Source organism: Ochotona princeps, chromosome 13 (assembly GCF_030435755.1).
Source record: "Ochotona princeps isolate mOchPri1 chromosome 13, mOchPri1.hap1, whole genome shotgun sequence".
In the NCBI taxonomy this organism is placed as follows: domain Eukaryota; kingdom Metazoa; phylum Chordata; class Mammalia; order Lagomorpha; family Ochotonidae; genus Ochotona; species Ochotona princeps.
Window position 1 is genome coordinate 2,923,891 of NC_080844.1, and position 22,010 is coordinate 2,945,900.

At 45.4% G+C, this 22,010-nt stretch overlaps 1 pseudogene; it reads left to right on the forward strand.

Annotated features, from left to right (window-relative positions):
• The first annotated feature begins 11,048 nt into the window (after positions 1 to 11,048).
• Positions 11,049 to 17,355, forward strand: LOC131477933 (vomeronasal type-2 receptor 116-like; annotated as a pseudogene).
• Positions 17,356 to 22,010: the final 4,655 nt, after the last annotated feature.

Here is a 22,010-nt window from a genome sequence, read left to right on the forward strand (position 1 = left end):
CGGGCAGATGCTGGTACTGGGGACTAATTCTGTCAAGCCAAACTGCAGAATCATCTGGAGAGTGCATGATCCAGGAGTGGGAGTGGGCCCAGGAGGGAAACAGTGGGCATTTCCCTCCTGCGATGCCACTCTGTCTGGTGAGCATGAGAACCAGGAATGGGACAGGCATGGCTAGACAGAGAGTGCAAACCGTAAGCACGTGTGTGGGATGGATAGTGGGGCTGGTTGTGTTGAACTAAGCTTCCGTGCCCATTGGCAAGTATGAGAGCAGAATGGGATGTGGGACAGACTGGACCAGTCTGCTGTGCATACTGGCAAGCTTGGAAACCAGGGCAGGGGGCAGGCCTGATGAGGGTTATTTGGAGTCACCCCAACTAGGCCTGCAGCTCCCACTGATTTGCATGGATAAATGTGTGGTGGGCAGGATTGGGATGGGCTCCAACACTCATTGGTGTGTGTAGAAGACAGGGCAGGAGCAGAACTGACTCAGCAACCGTAACCACCAGCATATGCATTGGCTGATAGGGATGACGGCCTGTGCCAGAGCCTGTACTGGCAAGCACACACAAGAAGCAGGTCTGGGATCATTTCAGACAGTTTCTTTTGGGATTCCCCCGAATCAAAGTGCCAGACTCAACACCCCAACCATGAAGAGAATTGCAGGTTCCATCGTTCGACCGTGGAGTGCATGTGTCAAAGCTGAGCCTCCTAAGTAGCTCAGATGGAGCAGTGGACAGCATATGCAGGTGTACATGGAGGATCTGGCAGTACTTTGGAACCTGGAGAGGACACGTGACACCTCAATAGAGGACAAAGTAAATTATTCAACTAGCCCAGCCAAGCGTTGACAGTGAAAATCTGGACAAGTGGAGATGCTAAGGTGGACTATGTCAGCCAGAGGATTCTGAAGAAATTTCATCGTGCTTGGCATGGTGAGATTGGCATCAATTCAGAGCAGTTGAACTATAGAAACAACTTGAGCAGTGCCCTCAGAGCATGCCCCACATCAGGGGTCCTGGGATGTTTGTGAGGGTGGATGTGGCTTCTCCCTTTGTCTCTCTCCTTCCCATAGATATAGGAAGGAAAAAAAGAGAATGTGGAAACAATGGTCTTACCCAATTTCCTGTAGCCCTTGAGACCCTCTGTGCCCTAATCAACTATACAAATATCATATCAATTAATTGATTAATTAGTCAATTAAAATGAATAAATGCTACCCTTTTTTTGTTGTTGTAGACAGAAAAGTTTATTTGTGAAGGGACCAGGTGAGCAAGGAAGGGAGAGGGAAGGGGAAGCACCTCCGGAGAGAAGGCGGGAGGTGGGGTGCCTCTCGAAATGGAGGGAGAGACACCCAATACTACCCATTTTATAGGTGAAAGAATGTGGGGCCGACAACAGCACAGCAGGCAAGTCCAGCCTGGACACCTGAATGCCAGACACGAGTTCCTCATCTGCATGCCAGCTTCTAACAGGCACAGGTGATGGCTCGTGATTTTGGTTTCCTGCACCCTCCTGGGAAATCAGGTGCCTGGATTCAGCCAATCAAAGTGCTGGCTTTCTAGGGTGCTTGGGACCTGAACCTCATGGAAGTTCAAATTCTTTCTCTTGCTCTTTCAAACACAGTGGGTAAGCAAATCAGTTCCTTGACAACCCTGACCTTCCCACTGTACACAGGACATTCAAGACGTAGTGCAGTCATCAGCTATGTCTATCTTATGGAATGTTTATCACCCTGTTACCCCACCCATGACCCAGGAAGCAGTCAGACAGACATGTAAGTCACAGCACCAGCGTCTCCTTGTTTGGATGCATTTACCTGTCACATGGACTCACAGATGCAAACCTGGATCTCTTACACTCAACACTGTTGACAAGTTCACTCACAGTACAGCCCCCCGTCACTTTCCAGTTTTCCACTCAGCAGATACACTACGTTGTATTCAGCTAACTCTCCTCCACTCAATGTTAGGGCTGTCTTCCCTTTGCCTGCTATGCAGAGATCTCCATCAACACTGAGTCTGATGATCTGTTGTGGGATGTATTATCACCTCTTCTGACTGATGACCTGGGAGAGGAAAGGCTGGATATGTGGCAATTCTTCCTTTATCTTTCAACATGACACCCAGTGCCTTCCTATAGAGCTTTCACTATGTTACAGTCTTAGCAGCAATGTGTAAATGCCCCAGTTTCCCCACATCTGAGGAACAGATACCTGAATGTCACTTGGAAGTCTAAAAGAGGGTGAGAGTTTATTTTGAACATAAGTTCTTCACAGATTTCCTAGTAAAAGCCAACTCCCTGAAACCACATGGTGGCAATGGAGCACCTGCCCAGAGTCTCTGATTTGGAGATGCTGAGTCAGGAATGTTTTGTCTTATTGAAGCTGAAGTGGGGGTCCTATAGCTTAGGCTCCCCATCTCTGGTGGGAGAGAACACCCCCCTCAGTGGTGAGGCACTGGATTTATTCCTAACATTCTAGAAGGAAAACAGAAGGTCTGCACCAGCTACCTTCCAAAGCTTCTAGAATTCACAAACAGTAAAATGGAAAAAGGGATGGCTTGAGGGGTAACCAACTTGAGGCAGAGTAGAAGCTGCTGGGATTCCACTGGGGGGAGCTGAGCCAGTCACATCCAGGAAGGTCACTAGAGGCAGGTCCCCAGGGCTTGCCATGCAGCCCACAGATCCTGGCCTGCTGACATTTTCACAACTTTATCCCACCTTGACTAGGAAGCTACTTCAGTAGGTTCAGGTTCAAGGCAAAATGGAATTTAACTGGGGTGAGGGAAGGTGCACATATATTTGTGAAACCTACACATAGCTTTATTGTCATTTCCCATAGCATTGCCCATTGTCCTGGACACAGTTTATTCCTCCCCAGAGCTCATGTGGTAGGAATTTGATCCTCAATTTGGTGGTGGTAAAAGAGGAGGGTTACACCATGATGTGACAAGCTAGCCTCTGCCTGCAGGAGCCAGCATCACATATGGACAGCAGTTCATGTCCTGGCTGCTTCACTTTCCCATCCAACTCCCTGCTTGTGGCCTGGAAAAGCAGTAGAGAATGGGTGAAAGCCTTGGAACCCTGCACCCTTGTGGAAGACTTGGAAGAAGCTCCTGACTTTGCATCAACTCAGCTCTGGGCATTACAAACCCTTGGGGAGTGTACAAGTAGACAGAAGATCCTTCTCTCTGTCGCTCCTTCTCTCTGTAGATCTTCATTACAAATAAAATATAGATGCTTTAAAAAGAGTTTGTGGGAAAAGTGGGAGTAAAAGATATACTTATTCTGGTTGGTGTAAAGTGTGTGTGTGTGTGTGTGTGTGTGTGTGTAAAGTGTGTGTGTGTGTGTGATGTGCCTGTACTGTTTTCCCATTTTAGTGGAAGACTTTCTCCTACAATTCCCCTAATCTCACTACAACTTCATGGGCTCAAGACTGTGCGGATCCCCCCTCTTCCAAGCACAGGCACCCCACTACTCCCCAAGACTCAACACATCTCATGCCCAAGGCATTACACCCATTCCCAATCCATCTACAAAACCATGCAAGAAGGCTGCATAGTCTCAGATAATTTGTTCAGAATTTTACTGTCAATGGATCATTAGCTCATATTTTACATGCGGAACAAATTCCATAGCCTCTCTTCCAAACCCCTTTGCAAAGAAGAAGGAGGAGGAGAAGGAAAGGGCTTATTCTGTACACGATGCTATTGGTTATTGTAGGAAAACAGCAGGATTTTAAATGTCGATATCCTTGAGCTTTGGGGTGGTTATTACTGTATTTCCGAGTCACTTTCTGCCAACACAGTGGCACGCTCGGTCTCGTACAGATGACTAAGATGCCACCCAGGCACACGGGGGGGGGGGGGGAAGGCAGTGGCAAATGGGACATCAGCCACAAAGACCAAAGAACTCACTCAGGAAAGCCTGTGCACACACTTGTGCCCAACTCAGGTGGGGCCAGCGGCCCAGGCTTACAATGTAATCTCACAAGCATTGTTAATTATATAGCCAAATCCTGAATCATAAATCTCACTGGTCCTTGAGAAGTGTCCAAAGTGCCAGCTAAATGCAACCACAGCATTGCCCTGCTCTCAGAGGAGCCCTCAGGAAACACCTGCTCTCCTGTCTCAAGCCCTTGAGAGTCCATCCCATCTTCTGCTCCCAAGCAATGGGCAGCTTTGGTCTCCCTGGCCATACCTCCAGTGCTGACCGATGTCCTGAAGAACATTTGGGAAGAGTTCTCTGCATACCATGGTACTAGGAATCACCCTCATCTCCAGGATCAGTCATTCTCCAACCACAGCAAAAATAAAAATGATGATGCTGAAATATTCATATATAGACTGAAGAGAATATACCATGAAGGATATAATAGAAATTCAATCCAAGCTTCCTTCTCATCATAGTGTACAAGTTGTGACTGCTGTGAGGAATGTGGCTCACACCGACATGCCTAGCTGTCCGTGCTCTGCGGCATTCTTGCCCACCAACCATACTGGCCACTTAGGGAGCGAACTGGATGGTGGAGGATCTCTCTGTGTCTCTCTTTTTCTCTATAAATCTGCCTTTCTAGTAAAAACAAATATTAATAAGAAGAAATTCCTTCATTATCCTTTACAATATACAGGACAGTAATGGGCAAACCAGGTTAGGTGACCCCCCCCATGAGCGGTCACCCCAGCTCAGCTAGCTGCCTGGACTCCCTAGAGGAGTGACTATCACAGGCCTAGACCTACCTTGGGGCCATAGGACTTGCTGTGAGGGGACATAGCTTCACAGAGGATACACAACCAATCCCAGGGGTGCAAGTCTGAGGAGCTGAGTGTGTGGTGGAGGGCCACAGCAGCAACTGGCTTTAGCTAGTGACTGGGTTAGACTGGAGATGAATCAGTTAGATGATAGGTGGGTTTGGGGGAGCAGAGTGGGCTTCATAGTGCCCCCCAAGATGGAGGATCTACCAAAGTACCTCTATCTATGTAAATAGCCCTAAGAAAACATATACTCTTTTGTCCATTCATTGTTTGAAATTACTTTGGCTCTGTCCTTTATTTGGCCTACAGTACCATAAGGACACACATCTTCCTCTTCAGGTGGAAGTAATAGAACCAACATTTGGTAGTTTCCACCTGAAGAAATCAAGCTGTTGGTAACACATGCCATGTTGCGTACTCTGTCATCACTATCTAGTTGTGAGAACATTTTGTTGCCCCTTAAGCTGTCACTGTCCATTTCTGTGCTTACAGTCACACAGCCACCGATCTGCTCTTTGATTATAACTGTGCTGAGTATTTCTTATCAGTAACACCCGGTGCTGCATGACCTATGGGGTTGGCCTACTTTCCTCAAATGTTTTGTTTTCTGGCATCCCTCACATATGCCTCTGTTCATGAGAAAATAGCCACTTCATTGCATTGACCCATTGAGTTTTGTCTCTCAACAAGTAGACAAGGAGTTTGTTTGCAAATTTATTTTATGTAGGCTGCTGTGAAAACTGGCGTGTAAACAGTGGCTTCAGTGGATATTGTCAGTTCCCTTGGATATCCTCCTAAATGTGGAATGATAAGGTCATAGGTGACTTTTGTGCCTATTTCTTTAAGGAGGATCTAATTGTTTTCAGCATTATGCATCTTATGTCTTTCCACCCTCTGCATTTCCCTGTGTGACCCCACTCACTTGTGCAGCTTTTGCTTTCCATGTGCAATATCATGGTGTCTGACCTAGTATATGTGAGTGGAATTTCAATGTGATTTGGATGACTACGTCTACTGTTACTGTTGGTTAGTAGGTTTTATGATGCTTTTTAGCCACACATCTATCTCTGCAGAAATATCCAATTTCCATTGTCATTGATCTTCTCTGTATCATTGTTGTTGTTGTGACTCCTAATTCTAAGCATATTTTGATACCAGGCATTCATTGGGATGCTTTGTGAGCTTTTCTCATTCTCTGAAGTATTGCTTCTTTTTTTAAATTATTATTTATTTTTTACAATCTTGACATAATTAAGGTAAAAAGGTTCAAGCACTACAAGACGATGGGCAAGGCAATTAGTTCTGTATTGTTTCCTTAATATATGTGATATAAATGAGATTTTAAGGGAGAGTCCTACCCAGTCTCCCACCCATCCCAGGTCCCTGATGTGGGTCATGCTCCAAGGGTCTTGCTCAAGTGGTTTTGACAGTTCAACAGTTTTGAATTACTGCCACTCTCACCACTCCAAGCATGATGAGGTCGTTGAAGAATCCACTAATTGACATAGTCCATCATAGAGTCTTCGTTTGCCCAGTTTTTCACTGCCAACATATAGTTGAGGTGGTTGGTTGACTTGTTATGTCCTCTGTCATTTCATGGTTAGGGTTCTGAGACCAGAAGCTCAATTGGGGAGATCGCCAAAGAAACTTTGTCTCAGGTGTTCCCAGACCAGATTCTTCTTTTTTAAGATTTATTTATTTTTATTACAAAGTCAAATATACAGAGAGGAGGAGAGACAGAGAGGAAGATCTTCAGTCCAATGATTCACTCCCAAAGTGAGCGCAATGGCCAGTGCTATGATGATCCAAATCCAGTAAACAGGAACCTCTTCCAGATCTCCCCCACAGGTGCAGGGTCCAAAAGCATTGGGCCATCCTCAACTGCTTTCCCAGGTCACAAGCAGGGAGTTGGATTAGAACTGGCACCCATATAGGATCCCAGGGTGTTCACGGAGAGGACTTCAGCCGCTAGGCAATGCCACTGGGCCACAGACCAGATTCTTGTATGTACTAGCAAGCACAGGGCCCAGCACAGTCCAGTGCCCTGATTAGCTGGTGGTTGCAATTGCTGGGTTGGTTCTGTTTCCATCCCTGTCTTCCACTGGAACCAATGGGTGTTGCAGTCCAGCCTGATTCTGCCCAGCACAAACTAGGCCCTAACACAAACCAGTGTGGCCTGCAGCTTAGTCAGAGCAAATTTTTGCTTCATTTTCATGACACTTTACACACAGAGTATTTAGGTCTGACCCAGTCTGGCCTACATGTTTCTCTACTTCATCATGCTTATCACAATAATAAATGAAGGAGAAGTGTATTTAATAGCTTGATGGAAAGAAAATATAAACTTAGTGTGATAGAATTGTTCAGGAGTAAAACCCAGGTAAATGAGTGCACGTGTGAAGACAATCTTGTGCATTTTAAAGACCCTGCTTGCTTTCACACCACAGTCACAAGCTTTGGTTTAAAGTTTATGTATTTAGGGGAAACTCAGAGTTACAGAGAGAGGGAATGCTTTCATGCCGCCAACAGCTGCCAGAGCTGGTGCTGGGCTGCTTTGAAGCCAGGAGCAAGGACCTCCTTCCAGGTCTCCCATGTGGGTGCAGGTGTCCAACCACTTGCTCTGACCTCTGCTGCTTCAAAGACACATTAGTGTATTGTGTGCAAATCATTGTGTGTAAGGCCAGATAAGTGATGACAAAATTTTAAGTTGTGGTTTGTTCTGAATATTTTTATTTCATCTTCACTCAATCATTTAAGGAAAATTCTCCACAGTGGCATGGGGCCCAGTGGCTACAACCTAGAGAAAATGGTTATGTCTTAAAAAGATTTATTTCTTTTTATTGGGGAGGCAGATTCACAATAGAAGGACATCCAAAGATTTTTAATCTGTCACTTCCTGTTTAAAATTTGAATTAAAAAACATTTACCAGCATTCTAGAATTCTTTCACATGCCTTCATGCCTCCAATTTTTCTTGACATCTGTGTTCATTATAGATTCAGGAGTGAATCAACAGAAGGACCATATATTTCTTTCTCTCCTTCTTTATGTAAGTCTGCTCACCAATGGTAATAAACAAATCTTAAACAAAAGTGATTTGTGCTTCCACACTAAGTGGGAAAGTGATATATTTGTGGGTATTTACACACCCAGGATTGGTGTGAGAACAGAGTGGACACCAGGAAAAAAAGTATGTAGCTGGAGGGGATATGGGGGAGTTCAAGTTAGGATGCTATTGCATGATCTCACCCAACCCCTTTCATAACCACCTGGATAATCAAAGTGGTTCCTTGACAAGGTCTCTGGTGCACATCTCAGGGGCACTCTGCCTCGGATTTTGCTGTCAATGGAGTTGGACAACATGATGGCAGCTGAGGTGGATAAGGATGATGAGTAAATATATTTTGTATCTTGTGTTTTTACCTGCATAGGATCCTGCACTGGCATGACCCCAGGGCCAGGAGGGCCCTGCCTTCCTCCAGGGAGTTTGTCAGTATTCAGCTGGAGGTGTATTACACGGGCCACTCCATCCCACAGTCAGCATACACACATGATATACATGTGCACCTTCCCCACCTGGCCTGTTTCCTGCCCCTGCTTCTTAGCATTTTACACAAAATCCCAGATGCTTCTTCTGATGTTTCTCCTTCTCATCCTGCAGCTTCCCTGCCTTGTATGCCAGGTGAATCTCTCCAAATGCTGTCCACTAGTGTACCGCGGTGTTTCCATGCATGGAGATCTGATGCTCTCTGCCTGCTTCCCCGTCTGTTTATATTACATCTACACAAGTCCGTTCTTTCCTGAAGAAAATCCCGTATTTAGATGGTTAGGCATACTTTGGTTATACCTTTGAATTTGAAAGTCCTGCTGGTTATCTGTCACGTCCCTGAAAGCTGTGAGGTGAATGTAGTTCATATCCCTGCGTGGGGTGTTACTGAACTCTCTCCCCAAAACATGGGGGCTTCAGTTGGGGTCTGATGGACACAGCACTCTAGGGAAAGAAGTTCTGTGTGCTTCAGGAGGAAGGGTATTGTTCCTCCCTGTGCTTTGAGCTCCACAGTCCTCAGCCCAGGGCTCTCCCAGTGCGGCATTGGCAACCACATGCTGTCAGTCACTCAGCTTCTCTACATGAACTGTCCCAATTTCCTGCTCAGCACTGCACACTGGGGTAGCCTCTGTGGTTTTCCTGGACAAGGGAAGGACAGTTATTTGTTTTGGTGTTGGCTGGGAGCACATGTGGAAGGCACGAATGTCATGGCTGGCTTGTGTGCTTGCAGCCTCTGACCTCACTTAGACCAGAGAAACAGTAGGTTCATTGCCACAAGTGGACTCAGAGCCATGGAGAACCCAACCTACTCAGGGACACTGAGTCAGACAGGCAAGGGCCCAAACCTATGGTCATGCTCCTTACCTTTTACTCATCATAGCCTGGGCAGAAGTTCCCCAAGAGGAGAGTTCCCAGAGTCTGAGAGAGCAGCTGATTTGTTTCTGGCCCCAGGATTGTTGCAATCCTACAGAGGTCAGGGGGAACTTAGCTTCTTGAAGGAGAGTGGGTGCCGAACACTGCCACACTTCCTAAAACTTCCTCCCCAGGCCATGTGCACTCAGGGTGGACAGCAGAATGCCCCCTGGCACAGTCATCTCAGGCACCAGGACACTGAAACTGCTCTCATCTTGCTCTGGGGAGAAGGTATCCCTGTGGGCTGGTAGTCAGGGTCAGTGCTGTTCACTGTTTCTCCATCCCTCCCCAGTGCCCACTGCAGCCAGTGTCTGGCATGTGGGATCTGCACTTGGAACTCCCTGGGTTTCTATGGCATCTTCCAGGAACAAAGATAAATGAATTTTTTCTGTATCCAGCCCTGTGGGATCTCAAGGTTGCTATTTTTATCTGGGCTGTTGCTATACTCAATAGAAACTCACAGGCATTTATTTTCAAGCAGAAATGTGCAATTTTCTATTATTGTGTGAGAAGTAAACCAAGGGTCAATGCATACAATTATACATTTATCATAAAGCCAAAGAAAGCAATCTCTCAGAATCGCCTGCACAGAGTCACCCTCAAGAGAGGTATTCCCTGTAAATTGCCTGTTTCCAGATGTGTTAGTCCTATAAACTCCCAGGTGCTGCGGGGAAACCAGCATTGGGATGGGATTGCAGTGTGTTCACACAATGCCTGCTCAGCTTCACCCTCTGTCTCAGTGGATCTATTGTTTCTCTGCATGTCAGGACTGGAAGCCGAGGGGGTGTTTGCATTCTGACACGCTGCTGTGTTTAGTGAACAGGTGGGAGGACCCAAGGGCTCATTCATACTGGGGAGCTTGTTGGATTAGCACCTCTCACACATGCCTCTCACATGCCTTCATTCCCCCGTTGCTGTTTGCAGAGCCCACTCCCCTGGCTGGCTGGGCATTTTGAGAGCACCCTGTCCAGCCCTCCTAAATCCCTTCCTTCTGTTGTAAGCATTCAGAGCTTCTGCCCAGCAGGGTAAGGTGAGATTTCCCATGAGACAACAGAAGCAGCCGAAACTGCATCTGGTGCTGGACTGTGCTTGACTCTGACATTGTTACTTCCTGTCCATTGCAGAGACAGGGAGGCTCTTGCATAGGTATCAAATGCGTGTGGGCAGGTGCTTAGGAAGTTGGCCCAGAGAGCACTCTCAGGCCAGATGTACAAACCATGTGTGTACAACCTGCTCCATGGCCTGATGCTGTAGCACAACATGTCCGTTTTAAGATACTGTTGACTGATTTATGTTCTGAATGTTTCCATATACATGTGCATTGATTCTGTTATCACCATTGCTGTTGAAAATTTTTAATACAAAGTGATATAAACCGTATGTACTGCACTATCCTAGTATGTTAGCCATTAGGCCCATTTGCTCTTATCAATTTAAATCATGGAAAACTAAGTTCATTTGAGTAGCTGTGTCAGCAACATTGTGTAGGAATTCCTAGCAGCTGTCCTTTATAGCACAGAATGCCACATTCCTTCTTTGTGTGAAAGTCAGACAGAGCAAGAGATGAGAAAGCTCACTCATCTGCTGGCTCACCTTCCACATTCCTGCAGATGTGGGGACTGTGCCAGGGAAAAGCCATGAGCCAGGACACAAACCCATTCTCCCACGTGGGTGGCAGGGATGCAGGCACTTGTACTGTCCCCTGAGGCCTCTCAGGCAGATTCATTCTAGAACAGAATCTGAGCCTGATTCTGGGTACTGCTGTGCTGGAACTGAACTTCCCAGAGGTATGCTGTCTGCCATGCCCTCCTCCTACCCCTTGAAGACTTTTGATGGACCATGGGCAGCTCAGGTCTGCGTTTTGTTTTCACTCATTATTCAGAAAGCTGCAATTGTACAAATATCCACAATCCCTATGTGCAGGATTCAATCCAAGAGTATCCAGCAGGTGTTGGCCCTGGTGTTTGCTGTCGAGGAGATCACCAGGAATGCCCCCACCTCCTGCCCAACCACACTCTAGGATTTCATCTCTACAATGTCATGCATAGTGATATGAGGATACTGAAGAATCCACTCACGTGGCTGACAGGACTGGACAGAGGCATCCCTAACTACACATGCAGAAGAGGGGCCAAGGCTGTGGCAGTCATATCCGAGACTGGAGTTTCGGTGCATACGGGGATGCTGCTGGAACTGTATAGAATCCCACAGGTGAAGGTGCATGGGAAAAGGGGGGAGAACAAAACCCATTTCCTTGGGACATACTTCTCAGACCTACAGGGTGTATGGGAAAGGATATACATCCCGACCAGAGTGGGTACCCTGAACTGGAGTGTGCAGGATCCCCAGGATCCTCTGAGGCAGCACAAAGCCCAACTGAGAAGGAGCTAGGGGGTTTCTCTGGACATATGCTTCTGATGACTGATAACCCAGAAAGGTCTCAGTCTGAGAGAGGAATGGAAACTGAAATATTCTGATCTTTCAGGCACTCCATGTACCATAATGCCTGCTACACGGAAGTGGTGTTAACAGCAGTGCTGTCACTCACATGTTGATCCATTTTTCCTCCTCAGCTCACAGTTGGCCTTTTTGATCCTCTTCTGAGTGACAGCAGTCAGTTTCCCTCCATCTATCAGATGGTACCAAGGAACACTTCTCTGACCCTCGCTATGGTCTCCCTGATGCTGCACTTCAGTTGTACATGGGTGGGGTTGGCCATCTCAGAGCACCAGGAAGATATGTCATTTATGTCTGATCTGAGAGGACAGATGCAGGAGCATGGCCTCTGCCTGGCCTCTGCCTGGCTTTTGTGGAACTGATCCCAGTGGAGCAGAGTTTTCAAACTCCATTAGTTTTTGCACCTATATTTTGCATCATGGCATCAGCAACTAATGTGGTTATTCTATTGGGTGACATGGCATCATTTAGGATCCTGAAATTTTACCTGGAATGCTCTCTGATAACGGGAAAGTCTAGGTTACAAGTTCTCACTTGGAATTTGACAGCACTGTGCAACACTTACTGCTGAACATCTTCCATGGGACCCTCATCCTCTCTCACCACCACAGTGAGATCTCAAGTTTCCAAACCTTTCTATGAACAGCAACCCCTGCCGATTACCTAGAAGACATTTACCTTGCCCTGTTCTGCTCTCAGGCCTTTAATTGCTCCGTTTCTGAAGCTGACAGCAGGACACATCAGGGCTGTCCCCCAGATGCCTCTCTGGAATGGCTTGCCTGGCACCTTTTTTTACAAGACAATGAGTGATGGGAGCTACTACATATATAATGTAGTATGTGCTGTGGCCCAGTCTGCACAAGATGCTTCAGCACAAGTCAGAAGCACAGCCACCAGGGACTGGTGGGAAGGTGATGATTCCCCACTGGCAGGTATGCTGTCTTCCTGCCCTGACAGGTGCTCTAGCTGACATATTTCCCTATGGACTCCTTCATGTGGGAGTATCCCCCCACAGGAGCCTCTGGTTCCATTCTCACAAGTTCTCCTGTAGGGGTGCAGTGTCTAGGTGGTGCAGGGCATAGGTCAGATGTTTCCATCACCAGCCATGTGCCATGGACCAGAGAGTTTGTGCAAGGTCAGTACCAGGGCTGCGGTTACAAACAGCCCAGCTTCCCATCCACTCAGTTCAGATCTAGCAGTCTGAGCATGTGTTATTTCTTTTGTGTGATGCAGTTCATTGAAAGGCAGTGGTCACAGACAGAGGCTTTGTCACACTTGGGCCTGTGTCTTCACACGTGGTCAGCTTTCTCGCAGGATAATGTGTTTCTTGCAGGAAATGCACTCCATTCTCAAGAGCCTCCAATTTACTAATCCTGCTGGTGACCCTGTCAATTTGGACCAGAAAGGAAAGTTGGCAGCAGCATTTGACATCCTCAACTTCTGGAATTTTCCTGAAGGACTTGGCCATACTGTGAAAGTGGGACACTTCTTCTTCTATGATCCACCAGGTCAACAGTTGTCTCTCTCTGAGGAGTTGGTAGAGTGGGCCACGGGGATCACACAGGTGAGTTCATCATGTGACCCCCTTCTGCAAACTGTGGCACCATCAGGGTGTGACTCAGTGCCACATGGCCTCAGAAATCACAGAGGGGCCTTAAACTACCCCCTTTTCCACTTCAGTATTTTCTCGTGTTCTCATCCTCTGAAAGATGGAAAATATACACAACTGTTCCCTGTAGGTTGTAAATCTATTTCCTTGCCTCCAGGCATGCACAACATGGCGTACACTCAGTGTATTAGAAATCAAATATTCACAATTGAAGCGTGTAGGATTCCCAAACTCTAAATCACTCTCCTGGAAGGGTTTTCATAACCAGCCCCATCCGTGACCAACAGATACATCATTTTCCACAGACCCCACGCTCAATGTGCAGCCTCAGCTGTGGCCCTGGGTTCAGTAGGACCACCCGGGAGGGAGAACCTACCTGCTGTTTTGACTGCATCCTCTGTCCAGACAATGAGAATGCCAATTAGAATGGGTAAGCTCATATATTTTTCATGAAGAAATTCTGAACCGTCTGCTGTTCTTGCATTTGCCCCAAAGAAATATGAAGACTTGGGATACCACTAGAGAAAATTCTTGCTACCTGCAGAAAGGAATAAATTTGGTTTTTTTATTTTTATTTTTATTATATATATATATATATACATATATTATTCATTAATTGTATTGTATTAGTTTCATAGGTACTGGGAATTCCACCACCCCTCCCCACACCCTTCCCCCATGGTGGATTGCTCCACTTTGTTACATGACCACCATTTAAGTTCAGCTGATTCCCTTTCTGCAAGCGTATACCAAACATAGAGTCCAGCATCTTACTATCCAGCCTAGTTCAACGGCTTCTTAGGGAAACCCTTCCAATATGTCATCAGCAAAAATTTACATCGTTATGGAATTAATTGACATAGCAATGAGTAACCAATATGCTAAAAATTAATGCGAATTCTTACCCACATTCTGTGACCACCTCATTGACATTTGTATAATCAGGAATAATCCTGCTAATCAAGGAGCTCTCCCTGCTACAGTGTTCTTCTTTTGTTACCAAGAACATACAGAAGAGATTGAATGACAAAGGAAGGCTGGTATGGGTGACATGGAGGGTGAATCGTGACATGAAATATGAACAGGACACCACATATGGAAGGGACAGGCAGACCATCCAAGCACTAATTGTACCTTGCATAGTAGATCAGTGAGAGCACACTCATCAAAGACCCTAGAGACAGAATGTGAATATGAATGAAAGTGAAGAAAATCTAAGACAACCATGTCAGGTGGATTCTTGTACAAAACAAGCAATATTATGAAGCACCAGGACAATGGTTCAGGAGGAAAGAATAAGGATACCAAGTGTGTGTGTGTGTGTGTGTGTGTGTGTGTGTGTGTGTGTATCAGAGTCCGTTGATGCAGACCAACATTTCAGGGATCTCTGTAAAGATTCTGAAATGTCAATGTCATATTATAGTGATAGATTTGTTCAACATGTTGTAGAATCTACATGAAACTGCAAATTCCTGTGGAGAAAGATTCTGCAATATATCAAGAAAGCATTGGACATGTCAAACAGCCTTACAGTCATTTTAGAAACTCTGTTCTGATATTTGTGCTTGGTCAGCAGTGTAGAGGTGATTTTTAACTTTCACAAGGGAAAAATTTCTCATTGTTTCAAGACTGATTAAAATAGAAAAAATGGGTTGAGAACCATTAATCTGGTGTGACTGAATCCTGCCTGGTGACTTCAGCAATACAAAGTTTGTAAGGTACTATTCCAGAAATATGTGCTCACACACATACTCCAAAATAAGCAAAAGCACCTTCAGATGGGTCCGCATTGGTGCACATCCCAGAATTCAGCCTGTTCACCCCTGGAACAGTCATGCTAATAATAATGTAACTACAGGAAAAATGATTTCACTTGATCCTAGCCAAAAGGCTGAGAAGTGATAGGAAATATGATTTTATGAATTCAGCACTTATCTGTGATTGATGACTGAACAGCAACAGCAGTATCTCATGAAATTCACAGGAGAAGGGGCAGTTTTCAGTTAGAAATGAAGATCATTTGCACAATATCAGTGAAAGCAGGGAGGGCTATGGCAATAGTTAGAAACCACATTGTTGTAACCCAGGTCATCACTTTGGAGATGATCTGCTTCTAAACATGTATGTATTTAGAGAAAGTAAATAAAATCCACATTATCAGCAATACAGAACTGGAATTTCACCTCTACTCTGCTTCCCACCCATATTTGCCACACAGTCTTCTAGTGCATTTCTTCTCACACTTGCTACTAAATATGGTCAGGCGCTTTCACCAACTGACACTGAAACTTCACCACTCACCATGGCATCATATTAGCTTGGGAAGAATGGTTGGTTGGTTGAGTAGGATGTGAGGTATGGGAGGGAAGTATAACATTAAAATAAGGCAGGAGGAGGCTGTCTGCTCATGCCACACATGAGGATGCAACAAGAGTGTATGGCATACATATGACCATGGAAATCTCTACCTCCAAGGTCTTCCCTTCCAAGGTTGAAAAAAACACGAACAAGGAATTTGCAAGTTTAGTGATGAAAAAGTTTAGGGCATATTTTTTTTAAAGATTTATTTATTTTTTATTATAAAGTCAGATACACAGAGAGGAAGAGAGACAAGATCTTCTGTCCGATGATTCACACCCCAAGTGAGCTGCAACGGGCCGATGGACGCTGATCCGAATCCGGGAACCTGGAACCTCTTCCGGGTCTCCCACATGGGTGCAGGGTCCCAATGCATTGGCCGTCCTCGGCTGCTTTTCCCAGGCCGCAAGCAGGGAGCTGGATGGGAAGTGGAGATACCGGGATTATAACCAGCGCCCATATGGTATCCTGGCACGTTCAAGGCGAGGACTTTAGCCGCTAGGCCATGCCGCCGGGCCCAGGGCATATTTTTTAAACCATCAAGAACTGTACCAGTAGACTTCATGGAAATCTGAGCATACACACTGTTCTCATCAGCACAGAGGATACCAAGTAGAGTGAAGGAATGAATGATTCCCAAACACTGGGGAAGTGGGCATTATTAATTGACAGTTCTTCCTAATCCTTTCCTGGAATGCCCTCTCTCAAACAACAGTTAAGGCATAGTCACCCAAGTGGGCTCAGAGAGGGGCCTGTGAATCAGAGACAACCAACTGGATGTGAGCTGAAGGCTTCTCTCCCTTCCCACCAGATATGGACCAGTGTGTGATAAGTCCTGATCACCAGTATGCCAATGCAGAGCATAACCAATGCCTGGACAAGAAAGTGACCTTCCTGGCTTTCAAAGATCCCCTGGGAATGGCACTGGCTTGCACGGCTCTATCCCTGTCTGTTATCACAGCTGCTTTCCTTGGGGTCTTTGTGAAGCACCAAGACACACACATTGACAGAGCCAGTAACCGTACCCTCAGCTACATCCTGATCATTTCACTCTTCATCTGCTTCCTCTGCTCCTTCCTCTTCATTGGACATCACAACACAGTCACCTGCCTCCTAAGACAAATCACGTTTGCTCTCATGTTCACATTGTCTGTTTCTGCCGTGCTGGCCAAAACCATCACTGTGGTTCTGGCTTTAAGGCCATGAAGCCTGGAAGTACCATGAGGTGATTGCTGGTATCTGGAGCCCCAAACGCTGTCATTCCCATCTGCTTCTTCATCCAACTGACTCTGTGGCATCTGGCTGGCAACATCGCCTCCCTTTGTGGACACAGATGCACACTCTGAGCATGGACACATCATCCTCTTGTGCAACGAGGGCTCCATCATTGCCTTCTACTGTGTGCTGGGATTCCTGGGCTCGTTGGCCCTAGGGACCTTCACTGTGGCTTTCCTTGCAAGAAATCTGCCTGACACATTCAGTGAAGGCAAGTTCCTGACGTTCAGCATGCTAGTGTTCTGCAGTGTGTGGGTGACCTTCCTGCCTGTGTACCACAGCACCAAGGGGAAGTTCATGGTGGCCGTGGAGGTCTTCTCCATCTTGGCCTCTGGTGTGGGTCTCCTGGGCTGCATCTTTGTCCCCAAATTCTATATCATTCTCCTACAGCCTGAGAAGAACTCTTGGGTAGGATTCAGGAATAGTCATTCTAAGACCAGCTCCTAAGGCTGTCTCTCATTTTAGAATTGTAAACCTAAGTTGATACAACTCTGTCCCTGCTTCCTGATGTTATAGACTGAGGTGACTCAAGCTCATTAGTGATCATGTCTGTCTCTTTTGAAAAGCAGTTCAGTGTCACAGTGCTCCAAGCCATGAATTCCGAAATAAAATCACATCACACTGCAGGCTAGACATCTCAGGCCTTTTAATTGCCTCTCTTATTCCTAGCTGAAAAACAGTCATTATTTTTAATTTCATAAATACATGAGGGCTCATACACCCACACCGATAGCGGCACCAATCCTTCTGCAGGGGCATCATCCTCTGCAGTCGTGGAGGACAAGCAGGGGAGATTTCCCAGAAGCGTGCCTCCCAACTGCTCAGCAGCTTTGAGAGAGTACAGAGGGAACTGGAGCGGTGCTGTGGGACTGGGACTTCGAAATCCCCATATCAGCTCCGAACAGTGGACAGGCTGCTAGAGAATCCCGTGGATCCTATTGCTGGGCTCAGCCTGAGCTCCAGAGGCTGGGTAACACTCAGCAGAACCTCACAACCTGGGCAGAAGAGCAAACTAGTAGGGGCACGGCTGCGTGCCCCTCACAGCTCTGTGCCTCTCAAGGCTCTGCTTCCACTGTTGAGAAAGTGCAACTGAGAAAGTAGCTTCACTCAGGCAGAATCCCCTGCTGGGCTCAGCTGGAGAGGACAAATCAGAGCAGGCTCAGCTGAATTGGCCTGACAGGTTCTCCCAGCAGGAGCCCACTCAAAAAAACCTGCCTGCCACTTTAGGAAGTCATTGCACAAAGCCTCTCCAGTGGCAGCTAGAGACTGCAGGAGTGCTGAAACCACTAGCACTGGTGACGATATTGGTAACCTTGGTGGGATCCAGGCAAAGACAGGGACAGCTAACTAACACATATTCCCCCCTTACCGAAACGCTGCGGTACTGGAAGGGCGCTAGGACCCTGAAGTGCGGTTGCCAGCAGCTGCGGCAGCAAGGGTGAAATCCCCAGGACCACAGTTAAACTAAATTCTGGGCCAACCCAGGCCAGGGGAAAGAGGCGACTTTCGGGCGCCTAGACACTGAAACCTAAGGCACTGAAACCTAAGGCGCTGAAACCTGAAACCCAGAAGGGAAACAAAAAAAAACAAAAACTCCCTGGGCCAGAAGGAAAACAAAAACCTAGGCTAGCAAGACCTCAGGCCACCCACTAGGTGGCAACAGAGGTCAAGGGTGAGAATCCAGCAACACCTTGGGCCACAAATATGAGACAGAAAAAGAGAGTTAGTGACATAGACACAGCTTGCTCCACCCCAAAAAGCCACCATAAAGCCTGGTCAATTGCAGAGATTACAGATGAAGAAATTGAAGACGTCTCTGATAAGGAGTTCATAAAAATAATTCTAAAACTCTTCAGAGACAATGAAAAACGATGGGAGGAGCTCAAAGATTTTAAAAGCCACATAATCACAGAAACAAAATCACTCAAAAACGAGATCCTAGACTTGAAGAACAAAGTTGAGAGCTTAGCCAACAGAATTACAGCCGCAGAAGACAGGATATCTGACTTGGAAGATTCCCAGAATGAAAGCAGGCAGATTATTAACCAACTAGAGTCACAACTACACAAGGCGACCAAGACGATCCAGGAGATGAATGACAACATCAAGAAGTCAAATATCAGAATCATGGGGCTAACAGAAGGAGTGGAAAGAGAGACAGGTATACAACCAATACTTGAGGAAATTATGCAGGAGAACTTCCAAAATACCTGGAACATGAACCCAATCCAAATTCAGGAAGGCCAGAGGACTCCCCACAGGGTGGACGCAAAACGATTCTCCCCAAGACACGTGGTAATCAAGCTACCCTCCAGTGAATACAAAGAAAGAATCCTAAGGTTAGCACGAACCAAAGAGAAGCTTACATTTAGAGGTAGGACCATCGGAATCACTGCCGACTTCTCAGAACAGACACTCCAGGCAAGAAGGGAGTGGAACAAAATCTTTCAAGTACTGAAAGAGAACAACTGTCAACCAAGAATACTCTACCTAGAAAGATTTCATTTGTATACGAGAATGAAACTAGATACTTCCACAGCAAAGAGAAATTAGATTATGCCAACACAAATCCAACTCTACAAAATCTCCTTAGAAATGCGCTACTCCCAGATAAAAAGTAAGCAAGCCATAAGCAAGGATGACAATCAGGGAGATCTCAATAAAGTCCATCCACAGAAATGACAATCAATTACCAACAACCTCAAAAACACAGGCATATGGCACGGCAAAATTATGATTTCTCAATATTAACCCTCAACACAAACGGATTAAATTCATCACTCAAAAGGCAACGATTAGCAGACTGGGTTAAAAATCAGGACCCAACTTGCAAGAAACACATCTAACCAGAAGAAACTTCAGGAAGCTAAAAGTGAAAGGGTGGAAACAAATATTCCATGCCAATGGACGAGAAAAAAAGGCTGGTGTGGCAGTCCTATTCTCAGATGATACGGACTTCAAAGTAACGAAAGTCAAAAAGGACAGGGAAGGGCGCTACATCGTCTTGAAAGGGAGGATCCAACAAGAACCAATTGCCATTCTTAACATTTATGCTCCTAGCCCGGATGCACCCAGCTACGTGAAACAACTACTTTTGGACTTAAAGGGAGACATAAATGAGCATACGATAATTCTGGGAGATCTGAACACCCCACTAACACCAATAGATAGATCAACACAGCAAAAGCTCAACAGAGAAGCCACAGAACTCACACAAACAATAGAACAACTGGACCTAGTAGACATCTATAGAATATTTCATCCTAAGGCAACAGACTACACCTTCTTCTCAGCAGTGCATGGCACCTTCTCCAGGATAGACCACATAATAGGACACAAAGCAAGTTTAACTAACTACAAAAATATCAGAATCATATCATGTACCTTCTCAGACCATCACGGAGTGAAACTGGAAATCAACAACTCAAAATGTCCCAGGAAACATGTAAACTCCTAGAGGCTGAACAATATGCTATTAAATGAACAATGGGGTAGAGAAGAAATTAAAGACGAGATCAAAAATTTATGGAAACCAACGAAAACCCAAATACAAAACGTCCAAAACTTATGGGCCACACCGTGGTAAGTTTATTGCAATTAGTGAGCACGTCAAAGCCAAAGAAAGGCAACAAATGCAGGCATTAAGCACACACCTCCAGGAACTGGAAAAACAACAGCAGAAGGACCCCACAAACAAGTGGAAACAAGAAATTATCAAAACAGGACAAGAACTAAATCAGAAAGAAATTAAAAAACCATTCAGAAAATAAATGAATCAAAAAGCTGGTTCTTTGAGAGGATAAACAAAATAGTTACCCCACTGGCCCGATTGACAAAGAAAAAACAAGACAAAGCAAGATTTTGCAGCATCAAAGATGAAAAAGGCAATATAACAACAGACACTACTACCATTAAGGAAATAATTAGAAATTATTACAAAGAACTATACGCCAACAAATCCGATAACCACTTGGAAATGGAAAGATTCCTAGACTCCCACTACTTACCAAAACTCACCCTAGAAGCAACAGAAGACCTGAATAAAGCCATTACCGAATCAGAAATAGAATCAGTGATTAAAGTGCTCCCAACAAAGAAAAGCCCAGGCCCAGATGGTTTTACCACAGAATTCTACAAAACATTCCAACCAGAGCTAACCCCAATCCTTTACAAGCTCTTCAAAACAATAGAAAAAGAGGCAACTCTTCCAAACTCATTCTATGAAGCCAACATTACCTTAATCCAAAAACCAGACAGAGAACTAACAGAGAAGGAAAACTACAGACCTATCTCTTTGATGAACATTGACGCGAAGATTCTCAACAAAATCCTAGCCAATAGAATACAAAAAAACATCAGACAGATCATCCATTCAGACCAAGTAGGTTTCATCCAGGGAATGCAGGGATGGTTCAACATAAGGAAATCCATAAATGTGATACATCACATCCAAACACTGAAAAACAAAAACCATATAATAGTATCAATAGACGCAGAAAAAGCCTTCGACAAAATTCAACACCACTTCATGTTAAAAACCCTAACCGTGGTGGGGATAGAAGGAACAATCCACAATATAATCAAAGCAATATATGAAAAACCCAATGAAAGCATCATACTAAATGGAGAAAAACTGGATCCCTTCCCACTGAGATCTGGAACAAGACAAGGCTACCCACTATCACCACTGCTATTCAATATAGTCCTAGAGGTACTCGCAGAGGCCATAAGACAAGACAAAGAAATCAAAGGAATCCAAATTGGAAATGAAGAAGTCAAGCTTTCACTATTCGCAGATGACATGATTCTTTACATAGAAGAACCAAAAAACTCAATACAAAGACCCCGAGAACTTATACGAGAACTTGGCAGAGTGGCAGGATACAAGATAAATGAACAAAAATCAACAGCCATAGTGTATGCAAACGGCCGCAAGATGGAAGAAGATCTAACCAACAAGCTACCATTCAAAATAACAGAGAAAAGCATGAAATATCTGGGAATAAATTTAACCAAAAGCGTAGAAAACCTTTATGAAGAAAATTGCAAAACACTCAAAAAACAAATAGAACAAGACCTTGAAAGATGGAACAACATTCCAC